The 18729-nt window shown below is 40.3% G+C and overlaps 1 long non-coding RNA gene across 1 annotated transcript; it reads left to right on the top strand.

The window, feature by feature from the left end:
• Nucleotides 1-4175: 4175 nt before the first annotated feature.
• On the top strand, nucleotides 4176-14152 carry LOC112059958 (uncharacterized). The gene is made up of 3 exons (XR_002889247.3): nucleotides 4176-4575; nucleotides 7030-7186; nucleotides 12468-14152. It is a non-coding gene; the product is annotated as an uncharacterized LOC112059958 (long non-coding RNA).
• The last annotated feature ends 4577 nt before the right edge of the window (nucleotides 14153-18729 follow it).

Raw genomic sequence — 18729 nt, 5'->3', positions numbered from 1 at the left:
AAGCTGGACATGTCCGGGAAAATCCGGACGTATGGTAACCCTACTGCTGTTGCCTCTGACTGTAGCCTCCCTGGGGGGGAGTGACTAGACCTTTTATTTTAAAGGAAAAGCAGTCACCTGCTCTTTCCTTTGCAGAGAGCCTTCCTTTTATAAATTAACAAAACCCTGGTATACTGTTAAGCCTGACCTCCAGAAACAACAGAAGCAGCCCTGAAGCAATATTATATAGCTTGGGTCTTATACTTTAGTCCTCACTCAGCCCTGTCTCAGAAGGCAGAACTCCTCTAGATTATAGTTAAGATTAAAATTTTGGCACAGGGATTTTTATTAAAATTCATGGAAAGAATGTTGGCAATAAACAATAGTACATATTCTGCCTGAGTAAGAACTGACTAAAGGCTGCAGAATTTGGACCTTAGCAATTAAGATTTAAGGCCAAGATTTTCAAAAGTGACTTGAGAGTTTGGGTGATTCTGTTTGTGTGTGCTCATTTTGAGACAGCTGAAAGGGACATGATTTTCAGAAGGGGAATGCTCAGCTCAGCATTTCTAATGATAATATTCCTATAAACCAGACCCCTTTAAGGGGTCTCCACTTGGATAACTAAAACCCGAGGCATCCAAAATCACTAGTCACTTTTGAAAACCTTGGCCTAATTTGCATCTTGTATTGTTATCAGTCAAACATGCTTTTCATTTGAAGTTTTCTTGAATCCAGTTATCTTGGTTCCCACTGGTTTTTGAAGCTGTTACTTCTTGAGTCACAACATTTTCCATAAGTCTGAAAAGATAAAATCAAAAGGCAATATTTTAATCCATCAAGAAATGATGTCTAAATGGAAGAAAAAAGTTTTCAAAGCAAAAGTCTTGAAGCCTGCAGTACAATTAGGTCAAAGTTCAGTTCACAATGTGGATCATATTATTAATTTTCTAAACTAGCTGCAGGCCTGAGATCAGTTTCTAAATTATTTATTTGTGCATTTCATGCTTAGGCGATGGTGCTGAAATGTTTTGATTTTTTTCTCTTATTACCAGGAATGAGTTAACAGGATGCTTACTAGTGGGTTTGATTTTTAAAAAGTAAAATAAAGGATGTGCTTAAAAAAAGTTCAGTAATATTTTCTCTCCATGCTATTAAGACTTTTTAAACAACTAATTACTGCTGGTATGCAAATTTAGTGAAACCCAATTAAATAAATATCAGATATATGGATAAACCTGTTAGCAAATCCATGCACTTTATATCAGTCTGTACACATCCTGTGCTTGTAGTGAAACCTGTTTAAACAAATAAGTGATAAAAGACTAAGTGAGTCAATGAAAAAAATCCCCCAAGTACCAAGTGGTGAACTGTAACAGTTATTAGATCTTTCAGTGGGTAAATGTGCTCTGCTGCATTGCTCTAGAGGACAAACTCCCTCTTAACCAAATACTATCTTTTAAAAGAATAAACGTGTTAAAGGGATAGATTTTCAGCATATCAAGGCAATGTGTTTCATTGTCTTTTGCTGTGTATCACTACAAAACCAAAATATAGTCAATTTTCATAATAATGTTGTTTTCTTTGCATAAAAATAAAACAATTTTCCATCCAGCAAAAATACTGTATGAATGAAACAGGGAAAACTGAACTGATTATGTCCAAGCATGTGATTATAAAATATCTTCCACTAAAGATATTTTAACTAACTAGATTCCACTGATCAACAGTAAAGCTTTGTCAACTAAGGCTTTTTTCTTAAATTGATTCTCCATCTTGTCTTTTCATTCTTTCGACAGCACACAGCAGGAAGCTCTGTCTACATACAGAAAACAGGATCTTGCTGTAGGCATGGGTATAAAACAAAAAGACACTGATTAAGGAAAAAAAACAGACTGCTGTTAGTATTTGATCTTAAAATTATTGATCTTGTCGATCAGTTAAAGACACAGAATGTCCATTTAAATATGTAATAACTATTAATGTTACCACCAAAATGCTGACCATTTTAAAAGGCAAAGAAATCCATAAATGTGAAATTTATTTTGCTTTGTGAGTACATGTACTATATGACAGTATAGAATGTATTCCACTTTATAAAGATCATATCTATATAATCTCTTTTAGAATAAAAAATGGATTTATATGAAAAATGTACATTTCAAAGGCTTTGTTGACTAAGAACTTTTTTTTAATTGCCTAAAATAATTCAGTTTCATCATGTAGCTATAAAAAGCAAAATATATTTTTCCTAGAGCTGGACAAAAACTGAATCACTTTGCACATGGGTAATGTTAAATTGCCCACTGGGCTTAGCTGGCATCAAGTTGTCTTTGTTCCCCTACGCAAAATGTTTCTTCCATTTGGTACCTGGGATCTGTGTTTTCTATTATTGCAGTAACAATAGCACCTTTAAACCTATTTAAGAGTAAATGCAAAAATCAAAGAAAACTACACTGGTGTAACTGGAAACACTGGTGTTCCTTAGTTGTGGACAATATTAAAAAAAAAGTCCTATTGGACTTCTGGAACCAGTGCTCTTCCATACTTCACTCTGCAACATCAATGTATGGCTAGTAGACCTCATCACTTTAATATATGGGCATTTTAAAGGGAAATTAGTATTGCACACTAAGTTTCTCAGTGAATCATCTTAACAAATTTTAGCACAGGAGTTCCTATATTTTATAGCATTCTCTTTCAAAACCCCATGACCAGAGAAAGGGAAAAAAAAATTCACTGGGTTTATTTTGGGCTGGACATGGGAAAAGTTACACAGACGGTTGCATCTGATATGTAACTAGTGAACATACGCAGGCACATACATGTAATGTACATCAGTAGGAATATGTTGAAAGATCTACACTGCCATGTTCCAACATATTTTACGGAAAGGCTTTTCCCATCTCTCATCTGTGTGTAAATTATTTTTTGTGAAATGTATTTGAAATGCCCATCACTGGTCTTCTCAATTCATCATAAACCTCCATTTCATATTTTGGGGCCAGTCTAGCGGGTCACATGATTCTGAGACCAACAGAGGCTCATACTGCAGGGTTTTTCTTTGTTTGTATTACTTTATTGGTTGAGTGGAAGGATTAAAGACAGACTAAAAAGTCATTATGATGATGTAATAAAACACACATTGCTTGTTCCTTCATTTTAAAAACTGCTTCTTAAGCACATTCTTCTGTGAGAAGCCAGAATGAAATGTCATTAAGCATCTGGACATAAAGATAACTGTGTAAATTTTTGTTTGTTTGTTTTCTTCTACATTGTTTTTGAATCCATACAACATTGAAGGAAGAAATAATTAAATATTACATAGATGTTAGAATACATAAAATCAGAGATTAGCATATGTAAATTGCTCCTTTACCCTCGTACTACAGAGGAGCTATAACCTTTTATAAAGATCTTTTTAAATGATTACAGCATACTTGTTGCATCGGGGAAGGAGCAATGAATACACAGTTCTATTTTTTCCCTCTAAAGTAGGACTTGTTTCAGATAAAAAAAACCCATCGTAGCACATTTTGTCATAGCTTTGCTGTGTGTGTAAAGGCTGATAATAATAAAGAACTAAATAAAATATTAGAAATCTTTTGAACATGCATCACGTAATGTTATGGAACCCTAAAATACTGATTTTTCTCCAGAGGGAACAATTGACTTAAAAGTTTCTCCCTGCAAAGAAAGACATTTTTTCTTTGTTTTTGCAGTTTATACCCTTAGGTTAGTACATTTTTTAGCAGAAGAGAATGTTTTAGTTATTGTTGGATTGAGAATGAGTGGGTGTTCAGTTCCGTAATACTAGAGGAGGTGAACATAGCGTAATTTATTTTGCATACTTGTCACTGCAATCAGTTATCAACTGATTAAACACACCTTATGCTTTTCTGTCTGGAGTGTTGGACTTCACACTTCACTCACATAGACGTTCCCAGGCCTTGCACTAGCTTATCTCTTAATTCAATAGTGACTGACATTACTCTTGTTCTGTTCTCCTGCATGACTGTCAAGGGTGTTAGGGAGGAGAATCTGAGCTTGGTGCAGAGGAGTTCAACTAGAGCTAGCGAGGGGAAAGTACCCTTTTCCTCAGAAAATGAGTGACAGGAACTCCTCCGTGGCTATCACTGTAGTCCTGAACCATTAGTAGTCTTTCTGACACAGAGGAAGTGGGAGGCAAACTCCTGGGGGACAGCATAGCTGCAGACTCATGTGGTCTGCCCCTCTCATATGCAAGCCTTTCACAACGGGACACACAGAGGAGGGAGAGCCCCTTTGGACAGATTGTATACAATGCTCTCTGCAGAGGTTCCTCTGATCCTGCCACTGCACAGATTTACTGCTCCCTGCATCCAGAGTGGAAGGAGCAGGAGGTTCACTCCACTCGCTCCTTCTGCAACAGCACTGGAATCAGAACTTTGGAATCGGAAGCAGTGAGTGAAAACTCCACTTGGGAATCAAGTCCCCTGTAGCAGGGCTGTACAGATTACTCCACCTTGCCACGTGTCATGGGTTTTTAAAATTTGAAAGGTCTGATAATAGCTACAAGGACCTGGGCAATATTGAGCAAGAGGAAGCAGACCCGGGGTAAGTAGGGTTTGGGGGGGACACCCTGGTACAGTTTCTTTAAAGAGCTGGGGACTTGCAGAGAGGGCAGGGCAAGGCTTCCCTCTCTCCCAACTAAATTGGGGATGATCTGGGAGAAAGGGACGGCTATAAGTGCTGCCTTCTCCTTCTTAGTAGGGCAGATACTGTAGGGAGCAGACAGCAGTAGCTGTCTGCTGAACACTCCCAGTCTGAGGGTGGAAGGACTGATTGGGAAAAGGGCCAGCTGGAGGAGAAGCTGACACTGGCTCTGCAGCTGGCCTAAATTACAACTCCAGCTCCAAGGGGCTGAGCATAGGAGACTTAAGGAGAGGGAAAGAGGGATTGTCCAAAATCCAACCCAGCTCTGGGAGAAGATCTGGGACCTCCTGTACAGGGAAGGAAAGTGACCAGAACACTTTTGTGGACCCAGAATGGGTGTATACTTGAGGAGCTAAATACATGATTAACCATCAGCAGAATGAGTGACTAACCCAGACCCTACAAATGAATAAAACTAATCTGGTCTGGGTAATTATCTGAAAAGATTCAAGTAATGCTGAGTGTAATGTGCCTACGGGGCCATGACCGGCCACAAGGGGCATGCCCCTACAATGTGCTTTTGAAGTTTAGGGCTTGACTACACAAAGAAATTGATTGGCATAGCAATAGTAGAATAATGGCTCTAGCTATGCTGATATAACTTCCCATGTAGACACTCTGTTTCAAGTAAATGTTAAGTTACCTAGGAAATCAGAGGTGGATTAATATCAGTTATCACTGAGTCATGGGATGGCCTACATCAAGGATTGAAAATATACAAAGTGAGCAGAGTGTAAAATCCATCTTCTCATACCCAGAGATATGACATGTATTTAATCACTTGCTGATTAATACCACTGGCAAGAATACAAACACAAATGCTATGTCTACCTCTCTGAGTGTTACCTTCCACCCATTCCTAGTCCAGAAACTTCTAGCATTCACTTCCAATATAATGTACTCCACTGGGAGTTGTGCCTGAATATAAAGCATGGGATCAGGCTCTTTGTGAGTGTTTTGGTTTTTTTTTTTAATGCTATGCTAATTTTCTCCTTTCACTTCAGTCTGCTTTACTGATTTTTAATGGGCTTGTCCTAAGCTCACAAACACTGAAAATTTGAAGCTTTGTTTATTACTGGATATAAAATGTGATGTTCAGAAATTTATTTTAAAGAGAGCTTAAGGCAGATTTCCAAGATAGGCAAGCTCCATTCTGATCTGATCTAGGCTTAATTTTTGACCTCTGGTGTACAGGCACGCATCAACATCTATCTTATCAAGTCACCTACTGTGCATGCACAAGAAGCAATATGTATCCATGTATGTGGGATGGAGCATGAGCAGTCATCTGGCACAGTAAATAGCAGTAAAATCATTTTATACCTTGCAACATAGTTGTAAAATACAAAATTGTCAGTGGTGCAAAGCAAGAGAATTGCAAATACATGTTTCCACAAAAGTATTATTTTTCATTCTCATTTATATGTTCACATCATGTAAATGATAAACTGGGGATTGTTTTGTCACAAAAACACTGCAGGGTTTTGCAGTCTGAAAAGAAGTAAAAAGACAAGTGGAATCCGGTAGTTCTGAACATTTTATATGAATCAGAAGCTAAAAAGTTGAGCACAGTCAGAATAAAGCTTTGGGTGAGAGAAGAGGCTCATTATTTGGGTGCATAGCCTATTAGGATCATCCAACAATTGTCCTGCCAATGAGAAAGACATGGCACAGCAGAATACAGCACAGCACCAGCTCTGTACGTGGGTACACAGGAATTGCCGCATCGAATGAGTGTTCTTTTTTGTCCAGTAGCTTGTTGCCAATAGTGGCCAATGTCAGATGCTAAAGAGGAAGGGAGCAAGAAAGACCTGCTTGGTGACACTTACAATTCATTGTTTTGCTTTGTCCATTGTTCTGGATGCATGATAAGATGCATGATTTTCCAGATGGATGTGACAATACTGTGGTTATCTTGAGTGGTTGTTTAACTATCTTTTCTCTCAGCAGCTTTGAGAACTAGCTCAATGGAAAAATCGGGAAGAGGAGTGAGTACATTAACTGAAACTGCAGAGCCTGTTGCCCCTCCTTCCCCAATTTCGACTGTCAATGTCACTGGTCAATCTGCATTGACAGGTTTTAATATTCTGCCTCTAATGCCACAAGAAGCCATACTGTTGATTCCTAGCTAAAAACTTAAAATGTTGATTATTACTTGTGTTGAAAATTAGCACAGCTGAGACAAAGCCCATTGATCCAGAATCACACCCCTGCATCTACAATCAGACCTTGATTTCCATGCAGATCTCCCTTGGCTCTCTAGCAGATGATGGCTGCCCTCTAGTGACAAAGATATTTCTGCTGGCACATTGCAGCAGAGAGAAGCCTACTAATAACTTTCATTTTGTCTTGTAGATTGATAAATCATAAGGGTTTTCCTATATAAGAAGGATACAGAATCATCATAGAAGCACTTGTTTGATGCTTTAGAAAAGGAAAAGCCACAAGCTAAACAGGAAGACATGCAATTCTCAATCACAGCAGCTCTTCGAAGGTGAATTTCTGTTTACCTGTAAGTTCCCAGATTTTGCAAATTTCTGACATTTCTGGTATCATCTAAACAGCCAGTGAAACATTATAATAAGAACAGAACAAGAATTATGCTCAGCTCTGCAGAGAGTAGAGAGACTCAGGCATTGCCCAAACTGGAAATTACCTTCCTCCCCCACTCACTCACACCCTAAGGCACAAGGAATGCACACTGGACAATGCCTTTGTGTGCATGCCAGTAAGAGTCATGACAGTGTAATGTTTTGTGTAATTTCTTAGCTGTCCCAAGCTGCACTGAATGGATCATACATGCCCTGTCACACTGGGGTACATTTTTGGCACAACACACAGGACTTTAACTGTGTGACTCCCATAAATGTCAGTGGAAACTGTAAAAGATAAATCATCAAAGAGTGCACTGAATATTTACCACCTTCAGTCATTTCATGTTAACTGTGAAGTGGCACTCTATGGATAATGCTGTGATTTGTATCATATTTATTTTAAGAGATACAATGAACCTTCATTTCCTGCTAATTGGGCTGAGAGGGGATACAAATCTCACATCCAGGAAAACCAGCAGGGGAAAAAATCATATTTTTACATGATACTGTATCATAGAATCCTAGATACTGGAGATGAAAAAGGCCTTTTAAGTCATCTGCCCCTCCTCACTACCTGTGAAGGCGTAATTCTCACAGTACATTTGTAAGTACTTTAAGTCTATTTTAAATATCCCAAGTGCTGTGTCTCCCACCACTTTCACTGGTAATCCAATAATTTTTCCAGATATTCGGCTGAAATTTTATGTTGCTTAGTCCATCTCATTACCCCCAGTTCTACCACACTAGACAATCTGTCTGTCCCTTTGGTGCCTACCACTATAATATATGAATTCCTTCACCTCCCTCTCTGATGCTTAAAAATCTCAAGTACTTTAAGAAGGTTAGCATGTCACTCACTTTTGCCTCACTCATCCAAGCTAGTGTATTTAGCTTTTTTCTTATTCTATCACTCGGTCTCTCTAGGGCCATAATTATTTGTTGTGATGATTCTACTCTGAAAAAAGGGGTATCGTGAGGTTCCGTTTTCACAGTCTGTCAAATCTTCCAACTCAAATTTGTTCTATTTATAAGTAAAATATGCTTCCCTCCTAATTACCAGCCCTACAAACTAAACCTGGGATCTGCAAGTCAAGTTGGCTTCTTGCCTTCTCACATATCTTCATAAGTAACAAAGTCTTTCCTGTCAACTGAGCAAATCTGAGCTGGAAACCAAAATGCCCTAATTCAGCAAGAATCCCTATATTGAAAAGCACTTAATCACTTGCTTAATTTTATGGGTGTACTTAAGTAACATTGAAATGTTATATTCCATGCACAGAACACATCTTTTCAAAGTAAAACTAGCAAGCTTCCCTTCCTACACAAAATTAAATGATATATCATGATGATTTTGCCCAATTTATGATTCGTCTTCAGGAAAACACTCCACGATTTGACAAAAGCACTTTATTACATGTGGACGAGTCCCACTGACTTCAGTCTTCTATACTGGGAGCTAGCAGTCTCTGCCCCACTTGCCTACACATACTCACAGTCACTCTCAATGAGCTAGCATGAATTTAAACAGTAATGTAGCCATGGTAGCATGTGAAGTGACAGAGGGAGGCATGGCTTAGCCATATCGAGTACAAATATGCCTCAAAACTGGTGGGTACATAATTGGATGACTAAGGCCTGCCTCCGCCATTGCTACTAGTCCTACCATTGCTACACTCCTGTTCGTACTCACATTAGCTCAGGGATCAGCAACCTTTGGCAAGCAACCTGGCAGGCTGTGCCAGTTTGTTTACCTGACACATCTGCTGGTTCGGCTGATCGCGGCTCCCATTGGCCGCGGTTCACCGCTCCAGGCCAATGGGGGCTGTGGAAAGCAGTGTAGGCCCAGGGATGTGCTGGCTGCGGCTTCCTGCAGCCCCCATTGGCCTGGAGTGATGAACCGCGGCCAGTGGGAGCTGCGATCGGCCGAACCTGCGGACGCGGCAGGTAAACAAACCGGCCCAGCCCACCAGGGTGCTTACCCTGATGGGCCACGTGCCAAAGGTTGCCGATCCCTGCTTATGGTCAATGCAAGTGCAACTATGCATATACAAACAGAGGGATCACACCCCTAGCTTATAGTATAGACATAGCCTTAGATATATATTCAAGTTCTTTCCTGAAATGGAGCCTGGAAAATGATAAATATGATACACACACACACTGATGCCATTTATACATTGTTACCTTACAGAGCTGCAATTTAAGTAAAACTTCAGCTGCTTACATTTGAAGCATGGTGAAATATTTCAGAGAAAAAAAATCAAATGTCTGTATTGGGCAAAATCATAATACTGAATTGTTTAAATTTTACACAGGAAGAGAAGATTGCCAGTTTTACTATACAAAGCTGTCTTCACTGGTAGGAATATTTCAGCCTAGATCAAATTCATGAAATATGGTATTGCACATGTGCACAATTATCAATTTCCCATTTGTTCATCTTTAGCTAATAATGAAAAATATGGATAATAAACTAAAGTGGTGTTGAGAGACTTCAGTAGCTGTATGTGGGGCCTTGAGAGCTGTTACTGAATAGTAAGTCTGTCTGTATATTATTATAGCTGAACTATTGGAAGCATTGGAAAGCCCATGAAGTGGACAAGTTCTTAGGGGCAGCGAAATATGCTGCCGGTTCTCACTGCTTGGGGCCTGATCCAAAGCCCACTGAAATCACTTTGAGTCTTGCCTTTGACATCAGTGGGCTTTGTATCAGGCTCTTGAAGAGCATTGTTCCGTTGGCAATAGCATTGCTATCTCCTCCATGAAACAGATTAACATTTAACTAGCTGCAATATCCATTTCAGCTCATTGTGCCAAAGGAAACAGGTGCTTCCAATTCTTAGGCAATGATAATACACCACTTTCCAGGACTTCTCTCTGCTTTTCCAGGCAAGAGATTTCCTGCAGATTGTCATCTACCTGCCTGTGCATTTATTTATTGGAGTGAAATGTGCTGTAGGTACTACTCCTCACTAGGTCCATTTTCTGGTTGGAATGACCATAGAAAAGACAGCAAACCAATACACAATTCCTGTGGTCCCCAGTTAATGGTGACATGCACTACCTTTGCTATTCTAGATCTCATCTCCCTGAAGCAGATTGTTGCCAGCCCTGCTATTATTGACAAAATGGTGCAGTTGTTTCTTGCTGTGAAGTGGACCTGTGTACCTATAGTGGGAATGTCAAACTCTCATGAATAACATAATCCCAGATCTTTGGAGGTGAATGGCTAATGCATTTAGCCACTGCACTATCAATCCCCCCTTGGGGAGTTTATATCATAACATTTTTACTGGGTCTTTTCCCTCCTATGATAATACAGTCTTTCAGCCCGTAGAAGAAGTAATCTACTGACTTTTAAAAAATTGTCTTGAGTGTGATCACAATGTGTCCCTTATGAACAACCATGACAGATGCCTAAGATGTTTCTGAAGAATCATGACTGTCTTAACTCCTTGGGTCCAAGGTGTTTTCAGATAGGCTGCCAGAACATACACATGCCACAGCGCTCAGTACAATGTGTCATTCCTCATGGACTTTCCTTCCCACATTCCTGAAAAGTAGTTTGTATTTATTAACAAAGTGAATTCATACTTGTATGAAGAGGTCCAGTCTTCATTCTCTTCAGCTTTGTCAGCAGGTCAACACCAACCCAGGAAATACCTCTTTTTTTTTTTTTTTTTGCATAGTCTCAACGACATTTTAAAAATCATAGAGATCTCATTTCCATGTTTCAAATGATCTTATTATTTCAAGCCCCTACAATTTCAAAGGATGGTCTTTAGGTCCCAGATAATAAATTAGTTTTTTAGTTTGTCATATGAATCAATTAAGCAGTAAATTTTAGGAATTTAAATGTTTAGGATTCTTGAGTATAAAGCCAGCCAATGTAGTTTTGATCCTTTACATTCACTGCATGCTCCTTAATAGCATGTCTGCACTTTATAGCTTCTTCATTCCTTTTGTATTTTATTTTAAACACTATGACCAGGGACTGTCATTAACTTTATATTTGTACAGCACTTAGAATAATGGGTCCTTGACCTCTAGGTGCTACAGCAATATAAATATTTCATCATCATTTAAATGATAATTCTTTTGAAATATTGGGTGTTCTGTGAGAGGATATATCCTATCTTTATAATATCTGAATTTCCTTCTTTGTCTTGAAACTTCATTTCCCAGTCTTCTTCGTGTCACAGTGACCCATAGGTAATTTCTTCCTCATTATTACTATTAGTCAGTTTCATGCTATTAGCAGTGTGTGACATAACCTGTTTCAATCATGGAAGCCACTCTTACACAACAAAGCTGCCTGGAGCTGTTCACCCGAGATTTCATTTCTGACCAGCAAAGCCCTTCCAAAAAGCCCACTGCTGGTTTGTATCTAAATCTCTTTTGCATTGACCCTGTTTATCTTATTGCTTCAGCCAGCAGAGAGCCTGCTGCTAACATCATAAGCGCTTATGTCTGGTCCCATTCTGAAAAGCCAGCTGAAAGAAATTGACACAGAGGAACAGCAGATACAGCATTGAAGAGAGCACCCAGAGACGTGTGGGGGTTAATATGAAATATTTTTGAGAACTGGAGGAAAACATTGGGGATAGGAAGTGAAAATGTGCAGCCTGGGGAAGGGCAAAGAAGATCAATGTGTTTATTTTAAATAAATCAATTTCTTAATCCAGGTGGGATTCTGCAGCTGTGGGTGTGGAGGGCAAAAGGAGGTGATGTTTTTGTTGTTGTTGTTGTTGTTTTTCCCCCTCAAAAATAAAGAAATCATTTACTTAATCAACAGTCAGATGGGAGGCCATGGCTGGAATGGAGAGTGTGTGGAAAATACTGTTTCAAATCTGTTCCTTTAAAAACTGTACTGGCTATGTGCTTTGCATCACTGGTGATGGAGGGACATATCCTCAGCTGCTGTAAATCAATCTACATCTATTGAAGTAAATGCAGCTACGCCAATTTACACCACCTGTGGATCTGGCCTAGAATCTGCTAGGGCAGCACTAGAACAAGAGTGTTTGATTGTGCTCTACCCTGGTGTAAGGGCAGAGTTACTCTGATTTCCAGCAGTGCAAGTGAAATCAGGCTCAGAATGAACATATTTTGGAAGAATTAGCCACTGCAATGAAGCTTTTCTTAGCCTGGAGATGTGTGATTTTGTTTTTGTTTGGTTTGTTTTTGTTTTTCTTACAGAAGAGCGCTTCCCACCAGGAGGATTTAACTAAGCCAGGGGTGGTCAACCTGTGGCTCCGGAGCCACATGCGGCTCTTCAGAGGTTAATATGCGGCTCCTTGTATAGGCGCCAACTCCGGGGCTGGAGCTACAGGCGTCAACTTTCCAATGTGCTACAGGGTGCTCACTGCTCAACCCCTGGCTCTGCCCTAGGCCCCGGCCCGACTCCACTCCTTTCCCCAAGGCCCTCGCCCCTTCCCTTGAGTCAGCCGCGCCTTTGCTCCTCCTCCCCTCCCCCAAGCCACCACAAAACAGCTGATTGTGGCGGGCAGGAGGCACAAGGATGGAGGGTTACGTGCTTATTGGCGGTGCTGCTGTTGGGTGGCAGATACTGGGGGAGGAAGGGAGCTGACAGGGGGGGCTGCTGACCTGTTACTGTGGCTCTTTGGCAATGCAAGCTTCTTCTTAGGCTCAGTTTGGTCACCCCTGAACTAAGTTCTCACAACCTGAGACATCACATTAATATGAACTAACAAAAGTCCACTTTGGCATGCCTCTGCTGTTTTTTTTGTTTTTGTCAAAAATATACAGCCTAGACAACAATGCAATTGTATTATTTAAATTTAACAACCTTCTCAGGCAAAAGAGTTTACAACACAGGTCTTAAATTTTTCAGAGAACATTTTGGAACGGGCCACAATATTAATAATTATTGTATACATGCCACATTTCTTGTGTTCTGTCTATAACTGTAGCATTTGTATTAGTTCATTAAAACATCATGTTTTAATGTGAAACACTACAGCATTTTTTATAATCTAAAAAGAATAATAAACATTAAAATAACTTCCGTTTTATATCATCTTTCATTTTTTCATCCAGAAGGCTCTTCAGCACGTGCATATAGGGGAATGCTGCCATTTCAAGAGGTGGGGAAAGAGAGAGAGAGAGAAAGTGTGTGTGAGAGAGATGTACCTCAGTCCACATAAGAGAAGTGGTGCTGGTCTGCTAAGGACTGAAAAGAGCATAGGTCGCTCCTGTCCCGTTGATTTTCCCTCAATTTTATAACATTCATAATCAAGGAATCCTATTGGCTCCCCTGCTTCTTCTGTGTATCCATATAGTAGAATTGTCTAAGACTAGACCTTGCTGCAGTTATCCATGCTTATGCAACTTCTAGTTTTGATTGCTGTAATGTGCTCTGACTGGGTTTATCCATGAAGACCACTCAAAAATGTCAGTCAGTGCAGAACATTGCTGTCTCGTTACTTGGTGGTGATTCATGCATTGAGCAAATGAAACCTATTATCCAAACTGGTTTGCCCAACCCTTACTCAGATTAATATTAGAACAGCACAAAATCACCGTGCAGTACCTGACAAACAATACTTTTTTATAGAATCTATTTACCTGGCCTTCATCACTGTAGTGTCCAAGTGACTACATTCATTGGTACAGTATGTCCATGTTCACTTATCCAAGGGTACAACAGAATTAAACTGGTTTACTTTGCAAGAACAAAAAAACTGTCAATAAATCTACTAGCTAGAACTTACATTAATGTAATATATCTGCAAAGATCTGTTAGCCATTTTATTTGATTCAAATCTATTAAAGATGTTGAAAGAAAATATTTTCTCTTGGATAATTGCTGGTTTTTTTTACATGTTCTGAAATAAACTGTTGGGAGACCATATGGCAATGAACAGGACTGAAACATGTATCTTCCATTTATTAAAGGATAATCTGAAATATGATTGATTAAAGTTTAAAGAGAAAAGGAAACATAATAATGTTTTTCATTCCCTCAGTGTCTGTCTGCATAAATAACTGGAAAAGTTAATAGGTGAGATTATACACAATATATACTTATCACTCGTGCAGTACAAACTAAAAACTAAATCCAGTTTTTCCCATATGTAGATTCTATTGATTTATGTAAGTATGTTTTTTGAACTTGCATGTTGAGGATCTTGCCTTCTGGTCTGTATGCTATAGCTAATGTTGGCACCTTCTGGTTTCCCTGGTGCCTCAATTATGAAGAGCAGTTTGGATTCAGCTGCCCGTTACTGGGTTTTATTTTAAAATAATGTTTTAAATAAGCATGAACATAATTATACTAATTTAGATTCCAAAGGGAAATTATTGGTCATGAAAGATGTGAATCGGTCAACACTGGAAACTGAATACCTTCTCAGAACAAATATAGCATGGGCAGTATCTTACACTTTGCTGCAATGCTGCATCAATATGCCTTATCCAGGAATCGGCAACCTTTGGCACTTGGCCTGGCAGGGTAAGCACCCTGGCAGGCCAGGCCAGATTGTTTACCTGCCACGTCTGCAGGTTCGGCCGATCGCGGCTCCCACTGGCCACGGTTCGCCGCTCCAGGCCAATGGGGGCTGCGGGAAGCCGCAGCGAGCACATCCCTGGGCCCACCCCGCTTCCTGCAGCCCCCATTGGACTGGAGCGGCGAACCGCGGCCAGTGGGAGCCGCGATCGGCCGAACCTGCAGATACTTCAGGTAAACAATCCGGCCCAGCCCGCCAGGGTGCTTACCCTGGTGGGCTACATGCCAAAGGTTGCCGATCCCTGGCCTTATCTGTCACACGGAGGGTCAGAAGGCGGTGCAGCCTCCAAGTTCACTTGACACTGCCACAAATATGAGTGCTGACTGAGATGAGGGGTTTAGCAGTTTGATACCAAACACCTGTTTAACCATTTTGCATTAGCTTCCATCACTATATTGACTGACCACTTTCCATATAAATTAATTGGCATAAAGCAAAGTCCCTAGCGGATTTCATGGAGTCTTCAGTTCTTCTGCCTTCTTGGGTGCAATGGGCTGGGCTTGGGTTTTGTCAGGGTTGTCGTGTTAGTTTTTTTGTATGTTGCGGGATGGCAGAGAAGGCAGTTGCTGTAAATTGTGTAAGTTTTGATTTTACTACTTTCATGGGACAGATTTCAACAGTGGAGGGGATAGGTTCTATCTTGCAATGCAAATCCCCAATTCAGTAAGTTACATTTGACTTAAACTTCTGGTCCTGCTAAAGCATCTTGGGCCAAGACCTCAGCTAGTGTAAACTGTCATTGAAGTCAATGGAGCTATGACAGTTTACTCCAGCTGAGGATCTGCTCCCATAAAATTATTGTAAAGTAAGTTATGATACCTGAAATAATATAATCAGTCTAAATTACCCACTGAATTACTTGAAGTCAGTTAATATGGGCAGATAAAGACAGGCCTCCCCCATGTGTGCAGTCAGAATGCAGAACACTGAAGAAAATTGCTGATGACTTGTTTAGAGGAGCTGTATTGCTGCTAACAGGGAACCTGAAGTCTTGATTAGTTTGTTGTAAACTCTACAGTCATGTTTGCATGCTTCCATTCACTTTGTGAGCAGTGTATTAGATAGATGGTATTCACACTGATAGCTGCAATTTAATTACAATAAGTCCGTTCCCTATACAATTTCAGCTGTGTCATCCCATTATATTGGCTGTGAAGCATTACAGGGTTCAATACAGCATATATCAGCATGTCAGGGAGAGAATACTACACAATGGCTCAATTTTGATTTAAGGGATTTTTGCCCAGATTGGAATCAATTTGGTTATACAGAATTTCTAGTGAACTGAAACAAAGTGATGGTTTGAGAAAGCACATTATTTCAAAGAAGTGCTGGAATGAATAAAAGTGAGCCCAGCACTTTTCAGTAGCCAAATCAGATGTTGCACAGGCTCAGGAGATAGTCCATGGGTGCTAATTTCTAAGAGCTCATCAAATCAGAGCATATTGATGCAGCCACCCCAGTACCTTAATTTTCAACAGTTGCAAAACAAATGAATGGAACAATATGCTGTGGCTATTCAATGCATATCGTTTTCTTCTCATCTCCTAAAAAGAGGCCTTTCAAAATACCTTTACATTTCTCTGTCCTGTCTCAGTGCAAAACTGTAAGTGTGTGTGTGTGTGTGTGTGTGTGTGTGTGTGTGTGTATTTGTGTTTGAGCAAAATGCTGGGCAAACATTCAAAGGTTTGGATGTTGGGATGGATAAACACCAAATATTTTGTGCTGCATGAACCTCCTCTGTCCCCACAGCTGATGTCTCAGAACAGACTCGGGTGTTGTTACAAGCTAACGGAGTTTTGGGAGCCAGGAGGGAGAGAGAAAAAAATCAAGAAGGTTAACAGTCTGCTGCTGTGCTCTAGCACAAGTTCTTCGGGGAGTAACCAGGACTGCTCACTCTCTTCCCATTCTCCATGGGATCTAGTGACTGATCCACTTCTCTTTAACCCACACATGGAATCTTCTGAGCCTGCTCCTCTGCCCTGCAACACCCAGAAACTCCAACAGGACCACCGATTGGACCCAACCGTGGCGTGTTTAGATCATGCAGCCAGCCACTCCCAGAAGAATCCAACTGAATATTAGGGAGGCACGGACTTGAAGGGGAGGTTCCTGAGGTGGAGGGAGATGTCATGATGTCAGACCTCCCTTCAAGTGGTTAGAGGTAAGGGATAAGCCTCTAGGCACAGCTTGTTTTCCACTTACACACACCAGCTCTTATCACATACTAGCAGATTTGCAGGAAGTGGTGAAGGGGATGGGAAAAGATTAAGAAGGTTAGCAACCTGTGGCTATGCTCTAGTACAGCTTCTTCAGGGAGTGCCAACTGGCTGGATGTAAGGGTTGTGCCTGAGGGAAGATAGTAGGATGGTATGAAGGCCTTTGGGAGGCGGGGGGAGATGAGGGCAGGCCTTATCATCCACATTAGTATGAACACCCCTACTTGAGGGGAAACAAACTCCTGTGTGGAACCTGTTTGAGTCCCAGGGTGCCAAAGGCCTTTGAGGCAGCTCTTGTGGGCTGCTATATGTTCAGAGTATAAGGCAGTAGAAAGAAAGATTGGTGAGGGAGGTTATGTGGGATGTCAGAAGTCTGTGAGGTAGGATGGGGTTGGGGTCTGTGACTGAAAATATAGGCAGGGGTGTGTAGGCAAATATGTGAAGACAGAAGGCAAAGTAAAATGAAAAGCTATGGATCAGATTTCAGTGAGTACCATAATCTTACGGTGCTTAACTTTGAACCTTCATATCTTTGGAGGGTCTGTAATGTTATTTATCTATCTAAATGCAGGTATAAAACACACTGGTTTCTTCAGCAGTAGATTAGAACACTGATTTACTACAAATGATTCTTAATCCACCTTTCAATTTGATGGATAGTCCCCCATTCCTACAATCTTACAGGAGGAAAGGGGGAAAAAATAAAGCAAGCAAGGCTTAAAAAACACATTTTTATAAATGTCCCCTCTAGGTCGCTAGAGTACTTGCCACTCTCCATTCACTTCTCCACAGGGGCATGTAATTAAATGGTGCTTTCAAGTTCTGACTGACAATATCATATTGAATTCAGGAAGGAAACTACTAAGTAAAATGAAGATTGTTCACACTGTGAATTTTAGGGATCTTGATTTCAATGAACTGTTTTATAAATTGTGTGTATTAGATGGGCAGGATGAAACTACTGAAGAATCCTGTTAGTTCATATTATTTGGAACTGTTTTTTTTTAAATGCTAAGAGAGGGGAAATGGTAAACCTAATAAAGTTAAAGAGACGAGGGCTATCAAAGATTCCCTTCCAGGCAGTCTGCCAGGCAGCTTGAGCCAGTTTTTCACGGTACTACCTTCAGGTTTTATTAAATTAAAATAAAACCTGTCATCTCGGCTTTTACTGGCACAATCAAATGCACAGCTTCTGACTCAGTTGCAACACCAGCTTTGCAATTCCAGCCAGCGTTTACAATGCAATATACACAGGCATGTTTTACATATCTGGCAAGAAGTCACTGTAAAATCTCATTATTCTGTTAAAAGTAAACAAACAGTGTTCCTAACTATTTGATCATGCCAACATTTTTTCACTGTGTTCTCCCTCAAAGGTCTGAAAACTTTTGGAACTGTAAATCATAGAATCAAAGAAATAAGAAATGGAAAAGACCTATTAGGTTATCTAATTTAGCCCCATGATAGTGCATGATTGTTCCCTACAATACACTTCTGATAACCAGTCCAGTTTCAAATAATTTAAAACAGAGGTCCCAATTTTTGGCTCTGTCCAGGGTGTACTCAGGCAGGACCCACGGATACATGTGAGCAAAGGTCACATCTGGGCTGCTCTAACTTTGCCTGGTAGTCATGGTCCTGTGGGAGTAGCCAGAGTGAGAAGAGCTATGGCCATGCACAACTTTACCGCAAGATATGACCTATTCTGGGAGG

This window comes from Chrysemys picta, chromosome 8 (assembly GCF_011386835.1).
Source record: "Chrysemys picta bellii isolate R12L10 chromosome 8, ASM1138683v2, whole genome shotgun sequence".
NCBI lineage: Eukaryota > Metazoa > Chordata > Testudines > Emydidae > Chrysemys > Chrysemys picta.
Note: the sequence above shows the minus strand (reverse complement) of the source record. Positions and strands in the feature narration are given on the sequence as shown.